We start from the raw sequence: 18,826 nt of genomic DNA, 5'->3' as shown, positions 1-18,826 counted from the left end.
AGGCATTTTTATCGGACCTCCGATGAAAGGTATAGGCAAGTGGGGTCAGGTGTGTGGGATGACTGCACTTGTCAATTAAGCTCTTGATATGGTTTGGCTCTGTCCCCACCGAAATCTCATCTTGAATTCCCATATGTCATGGGAGGGACCCAGTGGGAGGTAACTGAATCATGGGGGCAGGTCTTTCTTGTGCTGTTCTCATGATAGTAAGTCTCACAACATCTGATGGCTTTAAAAACAGAATTTATAAACTTGTGAATATATATGTATGTTGCAAACCCTAAAAGCATAAATTCACCTAATAATTGTGATATGTATCTCTATAAGGCAAGTATCGAGGGTGAAATTGAACCTGAAGATTTGTTAAATGAAACTATGCAGTAAGTTTGTAAAGACATATGCATACTTCACCAACCTGCTCAAATTTAGATTGGCAAACCCTTTCCTCCTGATGGGCACTGCTGAGAGTAAAATGAATGAAGTCTGAATTATGGTCTGCTATTTCTTCTACCAAAAGCCATAATCTTGAGCCAATAGGTGTGTAATACTTTTCAATGTTATTATTAGCAATGTTTATTTAGTTAATGCTCCTGATGAAATAACAATTTTTGATCTAGATTTTTTAGAGTGTTATTTAGAAATTAATAATTTCAATATTCAAAAATTATTTTAAAAAAGAGTAAACTATCAGACTCATCTCTTAAACATTAGAGTTGCTTCTACATCCCAAACTCTAACCACTCAGTCAAATTTATTACTAATGGGTAGGTACAGAGGGTGGTTAAGAAAAAGATACAGCTTTATGCTTTACTTTATTCTATTTGAACATTACCCAGCTTTGTGCCCAACTGAACTCATTAAATTTCAGCTGTGCCCAACACAGAATGTGAGGTGGACTCAGTTCTGTCCCACAGGTGACCAGCAACTACAGAAGAATTGAAGCCATTGACCTCAGGGTATGATTATAACCTCAGGGACAATAAGTAACCGGGTAGTCTCCAGGTTGGGGCCAGAGTTAAATGCTCCCATCAGAACTTCTTTGAAGAGCATAAAAGCCCTATTAGTATATTGTTATTTCTTTGAGATTTGTTATGGTGAAACTTTAGTAGCAAAAACATTCAAAAATATTTATGACTTAGAAAATACTTTGACTCATATTTTCCTTACCAATTTGGTTGTAAATTTGGATAAAACATGAAACAGTCCCTTTTTACTTCTAAAGAAAAAAGAATGGAGAATTTTCCACAAAGATTTACCAGTGATAACCACCTCTGTGAATTAACTATAAGAAAGAAATACCAACATTATGAGTCCTGGGCAGACTATTCATCCTTCTTTTCCATCACTTTATCTATCTAAGAAAAAACAATACAGTTACAGGTTAACTGGGAAAACCTGTAATTTAAAAAAAAAAAAAAAAAAAAAAACTTGTTTGTGGAGCTTTGTATCAAAGAGCAATTGCATTCCACCTATATACCACAGTAATACTGGTCAACATCTATTTTTCCACATATCTCCTAAAATGCTTTGTGTAGTCTTACTAAAAATTGTCTAACAAGCAGTATTGAAATAGTTGTTAAAGTATTATAACAAATAATGCTCCTTTTCTTTCCCGCATACTCAACAATTGTGATCCATGAGAAAAATCCACATCCAAATGCAGGGTTTGCTCAAGTTCATTTTCATTATAATGTAGGCACTTTACATCACTTCAGGGCTTTTACCAGGAGAAATATTAGAAATATTGAAATATTTATTTTTGTTTTTCTTCCTTTTTTGGTAGCAGACCTCAGTACATTTGCAGAATGTCTTGTAGACCCAGAACATGCTGGGTGAAAACAACCTTTGCATATTTTTGCATGGCTAATAAAAAGTCATTCTTCAAAAGCATATCACCTGTCAGCATTACTTTCCAGAAAATATTTTCAGTTCTGTGCAGCTGCATTTTACTTCCTCTATCCTTGGCATAAGTGTTCAACCAAGTGCATGCTTTGTACCTTCAAATGTATTTTTCCAGTTGCATCCTTGTTTTTATTTTTACATTCCAGGATGTAGCATTGTCAGCTTCGAAGGATTTAGCTAATTCAGTAGTTGTAGTGTTTTTAGCTATTCCTATCCACATTTCACACAGTCTCTAGTGGAATTCTGCAGCATTCCAATTCACCTCTTAAAAAGATCATCCTAATTTGATGCAGATGTTAAGTTCACACCTGTGCCACAATGGTAGCTGAAACAGAGATTACATTTGATACATATTTATGGAAGCCATTTGGTCATTTGGCTTTGTAACTAAGAAGATGTGTACGATTTTTAAAAGTCGATTATTTTCATACATGGATATGAAAAGTATTATTGCCCAAGAAATTTAAGACCATCAAATATAGGCTTATATATACATGGCTATTAGCCACATAAGTTAGCTTATCCATTTAATCATCAAATAAGCATCATCAAGCACTCTTTAGGCACTGCAGGTACAAACTCTTCCCTAAATGTTCTTATAGTTTTTCTTTAGTAGTTTTACAACTTTTATAGAAGCAACTTGATTTTTTGCTAATAAACACATGAAACCACAGAACTGACACTTTATTAGTATGAATTTTTTATAAATATAAACTTATAAAACTTTATAAATAATAAAAATGATACAATCACTATTTTTTGATTTTATATTATAAAGTCCCAATTCAGTCTCTATTGTATTTATTATAATTCAGTCTCAATCATATCTTTTAGTTGCATAATATTTTTTAAATCCAATTCATTCTGTAATTACTTGCAAAGGGTTGTAGTAATTTAACTACTCCTCATGCCAATTCAGTATACCCCTCATGTATATACAGATGGAAAGAAAAGTTTTATTTACATATGCACAGAAATGAGTTAATCTGGTAGAATTGCTAAAGAGTCTGTGGTGTTCAATTCATTACAAATATAGTATAACACATTTGATCATGTACAGTCCTGTGTCACTTAAGTACAGGGATACATTCTGAGGAATGCTTCATTAGGCCATTTCAGTGTTATTTGAACATTATAGAGTGCACTTACACAAATCTAGATGATATAGCATACCAGACACCTAGGGTATATGATATTGTCATTTACTGCTCTTAGGGTTATGAACGTGTATATTATGTTACTGTACTAAATACTATAGGATATTATAACACAATAATAAATATTTGTGTATCTAAACATAGAAAAGTAAAAATATATTAAAACAGGTTAAAACTGGTACATCTGTATACATCACTTACTACGAATAGAGCTTGCAGGACTAGGAGCTGCTCTGAGTGAGTCAGTGAGTGAGTGGTGAGTGAATGTGAAAACCTGAGACATTATGTACACTCCTGTGGACTTTAGCAGCACTGTACACTTAGGCTACACTAGATTCATTTTGAAAACTCTTTTTTCAATAATATATTAACGTTAGCTCCTTATTACTTTTTTACTTTATAAACTTATTTTTCTTAACTCTGACTCTTTTGGAAGAACACTTAAAGTAAGACACAAATACATTGTACAGCTGTATAAAATACTTTTTCTTCATATTCTTATTCTATAAACTTTTTTTTCCTATTTAGCTGTTTTAGTATATGATTTTTGTTTAATTTCTTACATATCACTTCATGCATATATAACTTTTTTCTTCAGGATCTTGTCCTCATTAAGTGCTATCTTCCTTGGTAGCTTCAAGAATGTTGGTTTTTATTTTTGTTTTCTTTTCTCCTAGCCCAGTGACTTTGAAAATGTTCAAGCTGCTACTTTTCCTTCAGCATCTCTTTCTTTTCATTTTTATTTGCAAGTTTCCTGTGCTGAAAAACTGTGGTAAAAATGTACCTAAGTGCATTTTCTTTCTCTCCAAGATCTTAGTGTTTCTAACCAGACATTTTTATTAATATATAATATTTTTGTTCATGCCAACTTTTCTGATTTATAGTTTATTTTGTCTGATTTTGTATAGTCACCTCTGCTCTCTTTTGGTCATTATTTTTATGACCCAGCAATCCCATTACTGGATATATACCCAAAGGATTATAAATAATTCTAGTATAAAGACACATGCACACTTATGTTTATTGCAGCACTGTTCACAATAGCGAAGACTTGGAACCAACCCAAATGCCCATCAATGTTAGGCTAGATAAAGAAAAGGTGGCACATATACACCATAGAATACTATGCAATCATGAAAAAGGATGAGTTCATGTTCTTTGCAGGGACATGGATGAAGCTGGAAACCATCATTCTCAGCAAACTAACACAAGAACAGAAAACCAAACACCACATGTTCTCACCCATAAGTGGGAGTTGAAAAATGAGAACACATGGACACAGAGAGGGGAACATCACAAACTGTGGCCTGTCAGGGGATGGGGAGCTAGGGGAGGGATAGCATTAAGAGAAACACCTAATGTAGATGACTGGTTGATGGGTGCATCAAACCACCATGGCACATGTATACTATATAACAAACCTGCATGTTCTGCACCTGTATCCCAGAACTTAAAATATAACTATTTTTTTAAGTTTCAATATAGCAAAAAGATATAAAAGTTATAAATATTTTCATGCCTAATAACAGACTATAAATATATATAAAGCAAAACCTGACAAAGATGAAGAAATAAAAAGTTATACAGTAATAGTCTGAGCCTTCAATATCTCATCCTCAATTATCCATAGACAACCAGACAGAAGATATGTAAAAAAAAAACAGAGGACTTAACACAATAAATCAACTAGATCTAACAGACATGTACAGAACACTTCACTCAGCAACAGCTACATGCATATGCTTCTTAACTGCAGATGAGACATTTTCCAGGCAGACCGTGTTAGGCCACAAACTAAGTCTTAATAGATATAAAATATAGATATTGTACAAAGTATCTTCTCTGTACAGAATGAGATGAAATTAGAAGTCAATAACACAAAGAAAATGGGAAAATGAACACATTTGTGGAACTTAAAAAACAAACTCCAAATCAGCCAGTGGATCAAAGAAAAAATAACAAGCAACAGTTAGAAAATAATTCAAAATAAATTAAAACAAAAACAATATTCCAATACTTATGGGACACAGTGAAAGTAGTGCTGATGGGAAAAATGTATAGCTATAAACATGTTTAAATCAACAAAGATATGAAATCAACTACCTAACTTGGCAACTTAAGGAACCAGAAAAAGAGAACAATTTAAAGCCAAATATAGCATAAGAAAGGAAATAATAGACTATAGCAGAGAAAAATGAAGCCCTGAATAGAAAAACAATAGAGAAAATTAGGGAAACCAAAAGTTGATTATTTGAAATGATCAAAATAATTGACAGAACTTCGAATAGAACAGCTATAAAAAGAGAAGACTCAAATCACTAAATTCAGAAATTAGAATGGGGACATTACTAGTGATTCCACAGAAATTAAAATTAAACATTCATAATTGTACACTAACAAATTGGCTAATCTAGGTGAAATGGAGAAATTATAAAAAACATTAAGCCTGCCAAGGCTAAATTTTGAAGAAATAGAAAACCTAAATAGATTTGTAACTATTGGTAAGAAGATTAAATCAGTACTCAAAAATATCCCAACAAAGAAAATTCCTGGACCTAATGGCTTCACTGGTGGATTCTACCAACGTTTAAAGGAGACTCAAAGGATTAACACAAATCTTTCTCAAATTATTCAAAAAATGGAAGAGAAGAGAACATTTTCTAATTTTTCTATAAGGCCAGTATCACCTTGATACTAAAGTCAGACAAAAACATCACAAGTAAAACAAATCTACAGACCAAAATTTCTGATAAACATTGATATAGCAATCTGAAACAAAACACTAGCAAATTAAATTTAGTTACCTATTAAAAGCATTATGCATTATGACTAAATGGGATTTATTTCTGGAATGGAAAGATGATTCAACATGCAAAAACCAATCCATGCAAGGCACCACATTAACAGAAAGAAAGTACTAAAAAAAGCACACATTATCATCCCAATTGATGCAAAGAGAAGCATTTGACAAAATTTAACACCCTTTCATGATAAAACACTCAACAAACTAAGAATAGAGGGAAACCACCCAACATAATAAAAGCCATATATGAAAACCTGCAGTGAGTATCATACTCAATTATGAAAAACTAAAAGTTTTAATATCAAGAACAAGGCGAGAGTTGCTAATTTTGGCACTTCTGTTCAGTATAGTATTAGAATTTCTAGCCAGATGAATGAGTCAAGCGAAAGAAATACAACACATATGAATGGAAAAGGAAGAGGGGAAGAGGTAATATTATCCCTGCAGATGACACAATCATATATATTAAAAACCTTAAAAATTCTACCAAAAAATGTAGATATAACAAATTCAACAAAGCAGGAGGATATAAAGTTAGCACACAAAAATCAGTTACATTTTCATAGACTAACTGAACAATCTGAAAAGGAAACTTAAAAAATTGCATTTACAATAGCATCAAAAAGAATAAAATGCTTAGGAATTAGTCAAGAAGGTTAAAAACTTGTACAACAAAAACTACAAAATATTGCTTAAAGAAATTAAAGAGGACATAAATAATTGGAAAGACATTCTATGTTCATGAATTGGAAGGATTAATATTATTAAGATGATTAAGATGTTAATACTACCCAAAGTGAGCTACAAATTCAATGCAATACCTATCAAAATCCCAGTGATGTACTTATCAGAAATAGAAAAATCCTCCCTAACATTTATATCGAATTTCAAGGGACATTGGTCAAAGTAATCTTGAAAAAGGACAAACCCAAAAGACACACACTCCCTGACTTGAAAACTTGCTACATAGCTATGATAATCAAACCATAAAGTACTAGCATCAAGGACTTATGACCAGTGGGATAGCATAGAGTGCCCAGAAATAGATCCTCACATACATGGTCTAATGATTTTTGACAAGGGTACCAAAACCATTCAATGGGGAAAGGACTATCTATTCTACAAATGGTGCAGGGAAAACTGGATATCCACATGCAAAATAATTAAGTTGGACCCTTTATACAAAAATTAATTCAAAATGTACCAAAAACCTAAAGGTAAACTAAAACTCTAACACTGTTATAAGAAGCATAAGAAAAAGCTTCATGACATTTATTTGGCAATGCTTTCTTGGATATGACACCAAAGGCACAGAAAAAGACAAAAATAGAGAAATAGGAATTCATAAAGTTTTTAAAATTAGAATGTGATGGTATGCATCTGTAGTCCCAATTTCCCAGAAGACTAAGACAGGAGGATCGCTTGAGTGCAGTTCAAGTCCAGCCTGGGCAAAATAGGGAGACTTCCATCTCTAATAATAATAATAATAATAATAATAATACATTTGTGAATCAAAAGACACTGTCAGCCAAGTGTGATAAACGCAAACCATAGGATGAGAGAAGATATTTTCAAATCATATAACTTATAAAGGATTACTATCATGAATATATACAGAACTAAAAACAACCAAAAAATCCCAACAACAATTTGATTTAAAAATTGACAAAGGCTGTGTTGCTCCCTTTCTCACCATGTGACATACTTACTCCCCCTTTAGCTTCCACCATGCAGAATCTGCAAGAGTTGGCTGGACTGGTTGTTTCATTGTCATAGATGCCATGTTAGAAAGAATCAAGCATGAAAAAACTATAGATAATTATGCCCATGCAACTTTAATGAGACCCCAGAGGAATTACATGGTTCAAGCAGGAGACCAATCTATCTTTGTCCATGAGGCACGGTTAGAAGCAGTTACTTGTGTAAATACCAAAGTGCCAGCTAGAAACTTGTATGCATCTATTAGAAGCTGACACAAATAGAGACGGGACAAAATGTCATAGGAATGGTGCTCAAATTTAAGCATCTAACCAGCTCAAAAGCTCAAATCTCAGGATTCATCAGTGCCAATCTTCCATGCAATAATTTCAAAAATCACCTTGTTAATATTACACCACAGGAATCCACAAGGTCGTACTTGCAGCTTATCCATGGAGTAGAAGTTTATTGATGAGTAAAGAACAACAGAAAGCTTACATTAGGGACCCTTGAAAGAGATCACTGAGGACTTCTAGTGGATGTTCTGGAAACACAATTTCATCAAGCTGTGTGAAATGGGCAGAGAAAATTGTCACCAATACTGGCCAAAAGAATAATCCACGAGATACCAGTACTTTGTGGTAGATCCTATGGCTGAGTACAAGATGCCATAGTTTATCTCAAGGGAATAGATGCCAAGGACAGCTGGTCCTGAACAGTGAGACAGTTCCAGTTTACTGACTGGCCAGAGTAAAAAATGCCAAAGTCTGGAAGAAGATTTATTGACTTCATTGGCCAAGTGCATAAAAACAAAAGAGTACTATGGTCAAGACGGACCTATTTCAGTTCATTGTAATGTGAGCTAGGAAGGAGTAAAATCTTCACAACATTGAGCATTGTTTTGGAAATAATCAGTATGAAGGAGTTGTAGATATCTTCCAGACCACCAAAACATTAAGAACACAATGGCCAGCCATGGTACAAACAGAGAATGAGTATTGGTTTTGCTACTGAGTTGTCCTAGAGTAGCTGGGCAGATTTGATCCATATACAATGTAGAAATCTCTGACCCATTCTGGATTTTTACTATAGTCCTTCAATATTCATGGAGTCTGAGAAGTCCCTCTTAACTTTTAAGTAACAACTACTTAGTGGGACTATAACACACATGCACAAAATTAAACCAAATCGTTCCAGTGGAGTAAGATTTCACACTTTAATAACCTAACTTGAATCCTTACTGACAAGGCATCTGCAGGTTTTTATTTACCGATACCTCAAGGATTCAAAATCAAGGACAGAAGAAATCACAGTAATGAACAACCACCTCGTTCAGGATTGCTTGATAGGAGTGAAGAGAAATTGAGCGCTGCAAGATGTGTGCTGGTGTGGCTCCTTACAATGAAACGGACTCTGCTTTGACATCACTCCTTCCCGCCATACTGCTCATAAGCGAAAAGCTGTGGGAATGTTTAAAAAGAAAGTTCTTGAACTAATTTTTTTAGTATTGTAAAGATCTGCTGTACTTCATTTCGAACTTTGTAAACTTTTTTCAACAAAACTTATGATTCAATGAAGTGAATTTTTAAACAGTTACATAATTCTTTATTTTTTATTTCCAGATTCTAGTTTTAAGCTGTAGAACTGTTATCTGTAATATATTGCTCTAGAAATATCAAATAATTTGAAAATTTGCATATTTTGTGCAATAATTTAATCTACAGTATAATATCTGTAGATATATCTACAGATATATATGCAGATAATAATATCTGATTTGATTTGTACAGTTTTGATTGGCACAAACTTCTGTACAGTTTTGATTGGTAAGAAAGTATCCATTCTCTTAAAATAGTCAAAGAAAATTTTATTTGGGGTTGATTTTGGAATCAATAGGGAGGTGCAAATTATAAAGTTGCTGCTGACATATGTACATATATATCCACAGTGCATAGAGTGTCCACACAAAAAATATAGGCACAACTATCAGTCAGTTCTTCTATGATTTCACTTTTTTAAATGTAAAAAAGCTATTGTAAATGTTTTTTTCGATTCTTAATTTTTTGACACATTGGTATTTCCTAATATTATGAAACTTTATTTTTTTAAGGGAAATAAGAAGTGCGCATTGGTGATTGTTAAACCTCACCCCCTAATTTCCTAATCCTTCTCCCCCCACCCACCCAATCATATTCACAAATACCATTTTGTTGGCCAGGCTTCCAACAATGTTCAATATTTCTAACATTCTAGTACAACAAAATGTTCTTAGGCAGGGCACGGTGGCTCATGCCTGTAATCCCAGCCCTTTGGGAGGCATAGGTGGATGGATCACCTGAGGTCACGAGTTCAAGACCAGCCTGATGAACAAGGTGAAACCCCGTCTCTACTAAAAATACAAAAATTAGCCAGGTGTGGTGGCAGGTGCCTGTAGTCCCAGCTACTCCAGAGGGAAGGCTGAGACAGAAGAATTGCTTGAACACAGGAGGCAGAGGTTGCAGTGAGCTGAGATTGTGCCACCTCACTCCAGGTTGGGTGACAGAATGAGGCCCCGGTCAAAAAAGAAAACAAAAAAAGTTATTAAATATCTGATAAGTGTGGCAAGATCAGTGAATATCTCTTTAGAAGGCAAGAATGTTGTAATACGTCAGCTATTGTTTTAAAAAGTGTATTCAGTGAAACATTGTCTCTAGTGTCTGCTATGAAATTTGCATTTATGATATGTACCACAGGCAAAGTAAAACTCATGTTACTCTGCTCAGTAAGAAACGTTTTGTGGCAAACAGCATTCCTGGGAAGAGCTGTAATTTTTTTTTTTGGGGGGGGGTTATTTGTTTGTTTTAATTATGCATTTAGAGTGTCTTATAATTGATGCCTATTTTAATAGCATTTCTTGTTAGATTTTTGTTCATATTTTCATTAGTTTTTCATATCTTTTATTCTTTTCTATTAAATCATTTTCTGTTTACCACAGAAAATAAAAAATAGTAAAAATTAAAATGGGCAAAAAATTTTAATATACATTTTATCCAAAGAAGATATACAAATGGCCAGTAAGCAGATGAAGAGATGCTCAACACCAGTAAACATTTGGGAAATGCAAATCAAAACTACAATGAAATACTATCATATACCCATTATCATGACTACTACCAGAAAGTTATAAAATAACAAGTGTTGACAAGATAGTGTAAAGGACTAAAGGAATAACACCCTTGTGCTTTGTTGTTGGGAATGTGAAATGGTACAGCTGCTGTGGAGAACGGTTTGGTGGTTTCTCAAAAAATTAAAAATAGAATTATATTATCCAGTATTCTATTCTTGGTATATATTCTATATTCAAAAAATTGAAAACAAAGTGTCAAGGAGATATTTGCACACCCATGTTCATAGCAGTGTTATTCAGAACAGCTAAAATGTGGAGGCAACCCAAGCACTCATCTGTGGATGCAGGGATAAGCACAATGCAGAGTATACATGCACTAGAATACTAATCAGCCTGAAAAAGGAAGGAAATCCTGACATGTGTTACAACATGGATGAGCCTCGAGGACATTATGCTAAGTGAAATAGGCCAGTTACAAAAAGATAAATATTATATGATTCTACTTATGTGAGGTCCTTAGAGTAGTCAAATACCACAGAGATAAAAATAAAATGGTTGTTTCCAGGCGCTAGGGGAAGAGAGGAATGGAAAATTATTGTTTATTGGGTGTAATGTTTCATTTTTACAAGATGAAGAAAGTTCTGAAGATGAATAGTGGTAAAGGCAACACAAGATTTTGGTTGTATTTAATACCACTATACACTTACAAGTGGTTATGATAGTAAACTTTATGTTATATATATTTTACCATAATTAAAAGCAATCAAGGCAGTTGTCTAACAATCAGTTAAAGTCTTCAGATATTTTCCTAAGGGATACAGCAAATAGAGAAATCTTCATCAAGAAAATGTACTAAATCTCACTAAGAATGGCAAAAGTCTGTGGCATTGGAGCCATGACCCAATCCTTTACCACCCCCACTGTTTCCCCAAGTTCTCTATAACAGAAGCTTTGCTTTTGCCCTGGGAATTCTACAACCTGCAAGTGAGACCTAGAAGATGGGGGCTCTCTCCCTTCACCACTGTCTACTCTTGGGCTATGGCTTCACTCTGGGTAGGGCAGGCTGCTGGGATTTCTAATGCCTTGTCACCCCATGTTGCAGGTGTTCTATTCCATGCAAGCAGAGCTAAAAGAACCAGGTGTCTCCCTGCCTCTGCTTTCCCCCTATCCCACTCATAGAGTAGAAGCTCTACTCCACATAGAGCAATCTGAGAATAATCAGGTTCCAGTGACCCTTGCCTCAGAATGTTCATAGGTTGGTGGTTCCATGCTGGAAAGAGTCAAACTGAAAAGACCAGAAGGTGTGGTCTGGTCTTCTCAGTTTGACCACCCCACTGTGATCATTCATAATGTGAGGGAATCACTCCAGGAAAATCCAGGCCCCCCACCCCTGCCTGCCCCACCCCTAGTTCCAGTGCAGTAACTCTGAGATCTGCCAAGGGTAAAGGCAGGCCATAAGAATTGACAGGACTGAATTTATTTGAAAAGAGCATAGAGAACTGCATGCCTATGGGCATTGGATATTTTTATGGAGAGCAATTAAGAGGAGACTGGTGGTTCTATGATACAGGTAATATAGAGGAAACTATAGAAAGATTGCCAAAAAGAACCCTGCTGGAATCACACTTCATGCTGGGGTTTGGAAGGCTGTGAGTGTGTGCTAAGCTATACTCATTCAGAAGCAATCAGATCAAGAAATCAAGAAGACTCAGAAACGTTTCTTAAGCATACACAGACACATCAACACAGTTAAGTACACTGGCACAAACAGATTAAACACAACTGACTACACAATGAGCTACTTTGTCCTAGGGATACTTCTCAGAATGCCAGGATTTAAAAAATATATATTATTCCCTGGCAATCTCAAGGAAGGAATGGATATCTATGGTGACTGTGCTGTGTGCCCTCTTAAAATCAACTAGAGAGGAAATTTGTTAGCAAATTATCCCTGGATGAAAATGAGGCAAAAAATGTAAACTTCAATTAGATAGCACCTCCAAGATATCCAATAATAAAGGATTAAATCGTATTTTCAAAAGGGGGCTTAATCTTGAGAATTGAAAACTCCTGGGGTCCCAATCTTGTGGTGGAAATCTCACAAGTTTAACCTCCTGTAGCCCCACCAGGTACTCACAATGAAAGTATGAGAAAAAATGTATCTTGTTTCAGGCAGGAGTAATGAACAGTCACTGTTTTGAAATAAACCTGGGAAGGAAGCAACCATTTTGAAATATTTTGAGAGACGTCTTCATAACAAACGCCTACACTGTAGGACCTTTCTGACTTAGGAAAATGTTAGTTAAACAACTTCAAACTCCTTAGTCTTCCTTTCTCACATAAGAAGAGATTTTTAAAAAGCTAAGAAATGCTCACAAAGGTCATAACCCAATGACTCGTAACCACTAAAACAATGGGATTTAATCAGAAGATTACAGAATGCTTCCCTCCCCAAAACCTTACAACCAGATCAACCAGACTTCAGTATACAAACAGTGAATTAGCTAGAAGAGCTGTAATACATAGTCTCTAATTAAATCTCTGATACACAGTCTCTAATTAAGAGAAAGTATCTAGGGAAACCCAAAGAAAAGAGGGGAGAAAAAATAACTAGTACATAAAAACTTTGAAGTCTCTGGCATGTACAGCCACTATGGTTGTTATGTTAAGGTTTCTAATTAATTAATTCATCCAGTTTACAGAAAACCACTGTTAATTATCTAGATCTATTTGATATTTATAGAATGTTTCATTCAATAAATGTATACACATTCATACATTCTTCTCAAGTTACATGGGACATACAGCTAGACAAAGTATATGTTGAGTCATAAAACATATTAACAAGTAAAAATCAGCAACATAAAGATAGCTAAAAAAAATCCCCAAATATCTGGAGAATAAAAAAGTAGTGCTAATTAACACATGAGTCAAATAAGAAGTCTCTTGACAGTTTCTATACCCAGAATGGTATTTCCTAGATTATCTTCCAGAGCTTTTATAGTTTGAGGTTTTACATTTAAGTCTTTAATGCATCTTCAGTTGATTTTTTGTATATGGTGTTAGGAAAGGATCCAGTTTCAATCTTTTGCATATGGCTAACTAGTTATTCTAGTACCATTTACTGAATAATAAATCCATTCCTGAATGGTTGTTTTTATCAGGTTTATCAAAGATCAGAGAGTTGTTGATGTGTAGGCTCATTTATGAGTTCTCTATCCTGTTCCATTGGTTTATGTGTCTATTTTTCTACAAGTACCATGTTGTTTTGGTTACAGTAGCCCTGTAGTATAAAGTTAGGTAATGTGATGCCTCCAGCTTTGTTCTTTTTACTTAGGAATGCCTTGGCTATTTGGACTATTTTTTTGACTGGGTAAAGAAAATGCCGGTGGTACATGTATTTTGTGGGATTGGGGAGACTGGAGAGACCAGTAGGTAAAACAGGAGGACTTTATTGAGTGCACGCACACCCAGTGGATTAATATCCAGAGACTGGACCCAGAAAAAAGACAGGACTTGACTTTTATACATACTTCAAAAAGGGGGTTGGCTAGTTTGAAATAAACTTACAGTGGCATGAAGCATAGTGGCATGAAAGCAAATGTACAGGGGCAGAACAAAGGCAGTTAATCAATCTGTGACAAGTTCATAATTCAGGCTTACATGTGACTCTTGCTATGTTACCAAATGGCTATTATCTGGGGTTGCTCAAGTGCCTTGCATGGGCTTATTTCAATACCTTCCTTATGGTGCCTAGATGGCTGCAATCCAGACCTGCTCAGACATCTCAGGACCTTCACTGTGCTGCTTAGATGAAAAACAGAATACTTGAAGTTACTAGTTACAGAAAACAGGAATCCATCAGCTCATCAGTTTACTTATGCCAAAGGAGAAAGGGAATTTGTTTTTCTTTTTAGCATTTTTCTGCTTCATATAACACCATGCAATACTATGTAGCCATAAAAAAAGAATGAGATTATGTTCTTTGCAGCAACATAGATGGAGCTGGTGGCCATTATCCTTAGTAAACTAACACAGGAACAGAAAACCAAATACTGCATTTTCTTAATTTTAAGTGGAAGCTAAATAATAAAAACCAATGGGCACACAGACAAGAACAACAGACACTGGGACCTACTTGAGGGAGGAAAGTAGAAAGTGGGAGATAATCAAAAAAATAACTATCAGGTACTACATTTAGTAGCTGGGTGATGAAATAACCTGTACACTGAACCCCCATGACAAGAGTTTACCTACATAACAAACCTGCACGTGTACCCCTGAACCTAAAATAAAGTGATTTAAAGAGTCTTGAAAAATTGTTAAATATTTTGAGCAAATAAAATGAAAATACAACTTATCAAAATTTGTGAGATGTAGCAAAAACAGTGCTTAGAGGAAAATTTATAGCATGAAATCCATATGATAGGAAAGAAGAAAGATCTAAAATTGATCATCTAAACTTAGTAAACTGGAGAAGAGCAATGGAAAACCAAAACAACAAGATAGAAATAATGAAAGTTAGAGGGAAAATTATTAATGTTTCAAACATGAAGTCAATAGGGAAAATCAACAAGACCAAAGCTGCTTCTTTAAAAAGTTCAACAAAGTGATAAACTTCTAGGCATATAAATCAAGACAAAAAGGGAGAAGACATAAATTACTAATATCAAAAATGAGAGGTAATCCTGTGGATATTTTAAGATTAATATGGGAATATTATGAACAACTATACTCACACAAATTTGATAACCTTCATAAAATTGACCCATTCCATGAAAAAGAGAAACTGAAAACTGGCACAAGGAGAACTACTTTATCTGAACAGCCTATATTAAATAAATTGAATAATAAATTGATAAATGTCCTAAAAAGTAAGCGCTAAGCTCAGATGATTTTACTGGTGAATTCTACCTAATATTTAGGAAACAATACCAGGTCCCTACAATCTTTTTTAAAAGTGTGTACTCTTCAGTTGTTTCGATATCTACAAAATAAAAGTACAAAACACTGTCAAATTTATTCTATGAAGACAGCATTACTTTAATACCAAAACCAGATAAAATATTGAAAGATATCAAAACCACAAATATATCTCATGAACAATGATGCAAAAAATTCTCACAATATATTTCCAAATTGAACACAACAATGTATTTTAAAAATCTAAGTATGCAATACTGGTTCAACATTTGAAAATTGATTAATATAATTCATCCAATCAACAAGCTAATTAAGATGATCATATTATATCAATAGAGAAATACACTTCAATGAATTATAACACCCTCAAAAAACTAGTAATGGAGAGGGAGTTCTGCTTTCTGATAAATAATGCCTACTAAAAGCCTGCAGCTAACATCATAGTAAATGTTGTGCTTTCTGCCTAAGAACCTTCCCACCAAAGATGCATGGCCTCTTAGCCAATCCTACTCAGAATTTTATGGGAAGTCAAAACTAATACAATAAGACAATAATAGGTAATAAAAGGTAGAAAGGTTGGGAGGGAAAAGTATTTGTGTTCACAGATGACATAATTTTCTGTGTAGAAAGTCTTCAATAACTAACCAAGAAAACCTCTCCAAAGTAATAAGCAATTACAGCAAGGTTGCTACATACAAGGTTAATATATAAAGGTCAGTTGCTTGCCTATATACCAGAAATTGATAATTGAAATAAGAAATGTAAAAAAAATACTATTGGCATTACCAATAAACCAAATTATGTATAAATCTAACAAAATATGTACAGCACCTATATGAGGAAAATTGCAAAACTAAAGAAAAATTTAAAAGACCCAAGTAAATGAAGAGCTATTTCATGCTCATGTATATGTAAGAATACTCAATATTGTTAAGATGTAAATTCTCTGCTACTTGATCTCTAGATTCAACACAATTTCACTCTCAGTAACTTAACATGTAGATATCAACAAATTGATCATAATGTTTACAGAGAAAGGCAAAAGAACCTAAAATTGTCAACACACTACTGAAAAGGAAGAACAAAATTGGAATATTGACACTAGTTGATTTTGAGACTTACTGTAAAGTTACAGTAATAAAACGCTATCTTACCAATACCAATACAGCATGATATTGGCAAAATAATACCATTGGTAAAAAGATAAATCAATCAGTGGGAAAGAATAGAACACCCAGAAATAGATACAGTCATGCAAACATAGTCAACTGATCTTTGATGAAGAATCCAAGATATTTCAGTAAATAAAGGATAGTTGATGGAACAATATGACATCCTTATACAAAGAAAAGAACTTAGACACTTACCTTGTAACTTTCACACACACACATACAAAAAAACTCGAAAGAGACCATAGACTAAATGTTAAAGGTGAAATTATAAAATTTGTGAAAGATAACATAAAAGAAAACCTAGGTGTATTAGAAAACTTCTGCTCTGTGAAAGACACTGTTAAGAGAATGAGAAAACAAACCACTGACTGGGATAAAATATTTGCAAAAATGTGATAAAGTACTGGTATCCAGCTGGGCGCAGTGGCTCATGCCTATAATCCCAGCACTTTGGAAGGCTGAGGCGGGTGGATCATGAAGTCAGGAGATGGAGACCATCCTGGCTAACATGATAAAACCCCGTCTCTACTAAAAATACAAAAAATTAGTAGGGCATGGTGGCAGGCGCCTGAAGTCCCAGCTACTCGGGAGGCTGAGGCAGGAGAATGGTGTGAACCCGGGAGGCGGAGCTTGCAGTGAGCTGAGATTGCGCCACTGCACTGCAGCCTGGGCGACAGAGGGAGGCTCCATCTCAAAAAAATAAATAAATTAAATAAAATAATAATTTAAAAAGTCTGGTATTCAATATATGCAAAACTCTTAAACATAAAAAAAAATTCAATCCAATTTTAGAAAGGAAAAAAAAATATGAGCAGATATCTTACCAAAGAAGATACACAGATGGTGAATGGCATATAAAAAGATACTCAACATCATATGTCGTTAGGAAACTACAAATTAAAACAACAGCAACAAAAAATATTACCTATTGGAATGACTAAAACTCAAAACACTGACAACACCAAATGCTGGTGAGGATGCAAGGCAACAGGACCTACCATTCATTGCTGATGGGAATGCAAAATGGTAGAGTCACTTTGGAAAAATTTGGCAGTATTTTACAAAATTAAACAAGCTCTTACAATATGACCCAGCCATTGTGCTTCTTCAGATATACCTAAATAAATTGCAAATTTTGGCCACACAAAACCGGCACATATCTATAGCAGCCTTATTCATAATTACCGGAACTTGGAATCAACCAAACTGTCCATCAGTAGGTGAATTTAGAAGCAAACTATGCTGTTCAGCAATAAAAAGAAATAAGACATGAAGGATTTTTTTACTAGAGAAATCATAAAAGCAAATTTCTAGGTGAAAGAAGCCAATCTGAAAAAGCTACTTACAGTATGTTTTCAACATTCTTGAAAAGGCAAAACAGAAATAAGGTGGGTGGTTCCTAGGTTTTTGGAGATAGGAAGGGAAGGACATAGATAAAGCATAGGGGACTTTTAAGGTAGTGAAACTAATTCTTTACAATACATCAGAAAGATGACTTGAACATCATCAACATTAAAAATATTTGGGTTTCAAAGAACACCATCAAAAAGTAAAGACAACCCACAGAATGAGAGTAAATATTTGCAATCATTTATCTAATCAAGTTGTATCAAGAATCTACAACTCTCTAATAATTGAACAGTAATGAGACAACTCAATTGTTAAAATGGGTAAAAGATTTGGAAATGTAAAGTTGTGCAGCTGATTTGGCAAACAGTTGGCAGTTTTTCAAAATGTTAAAGATATAGTTACCCCAGCCTGGCCAACATGGTGAAACCCCGTCTCTCTTAAAAACAAAAAAAAATTAGCTGGGCATGGTGGCAGGCACCTGTAATCCTGGCTACCTGGGAGGCTGAGGCAGGAGAATCATTTGTACCTGGGAGATGGAGGTTGCAGTGAGCCGAGATTGTACCATTGCACTCCAACCTGGGTTTCAGGGTGAGACTCCATCTCAAAAAAAAAAGAAAAAAAAAAAAGAAAAGTGAAGTTACCATAAAACCTAGCAATTTTACTATGTATATAGCCAAGATACACAAAAACATAACAAAAACATATATTCATACAA

General features: G+C 34.5%; 1 pseudogene; it reads left to right on the top strand.

The window, feature by feature from the left end:
* Positions 1-312: 312 nt before the first annotated feature.
* Positions 313-8,574, top strand: LOC112627058 (annotated as a pseudogene).
* Positions 8,575-18,826: the final 10,252 nt, after the last annotated feature.

Source organism: Theropithecus gelada, chromosome 6 (assembly GCF_003255815.1).
Source record: "Theropithecus gelada isolate Dixy chromosome 6, Tgel_1.0, whole genome shotgun sequence".
Taxonomy (NCBI): domain Eukaryota; kingdom Metazoa; phylum Chordata; class Mammalia; order Primates; family Cercopithecidae; genus Theropithecus; species Theropithecus gelada.
The sequence above is the reverse complement of the archived record's forward strand: the minus strand, read 5'-3'. Positions and strand labels throughout refer to the sequence as shown.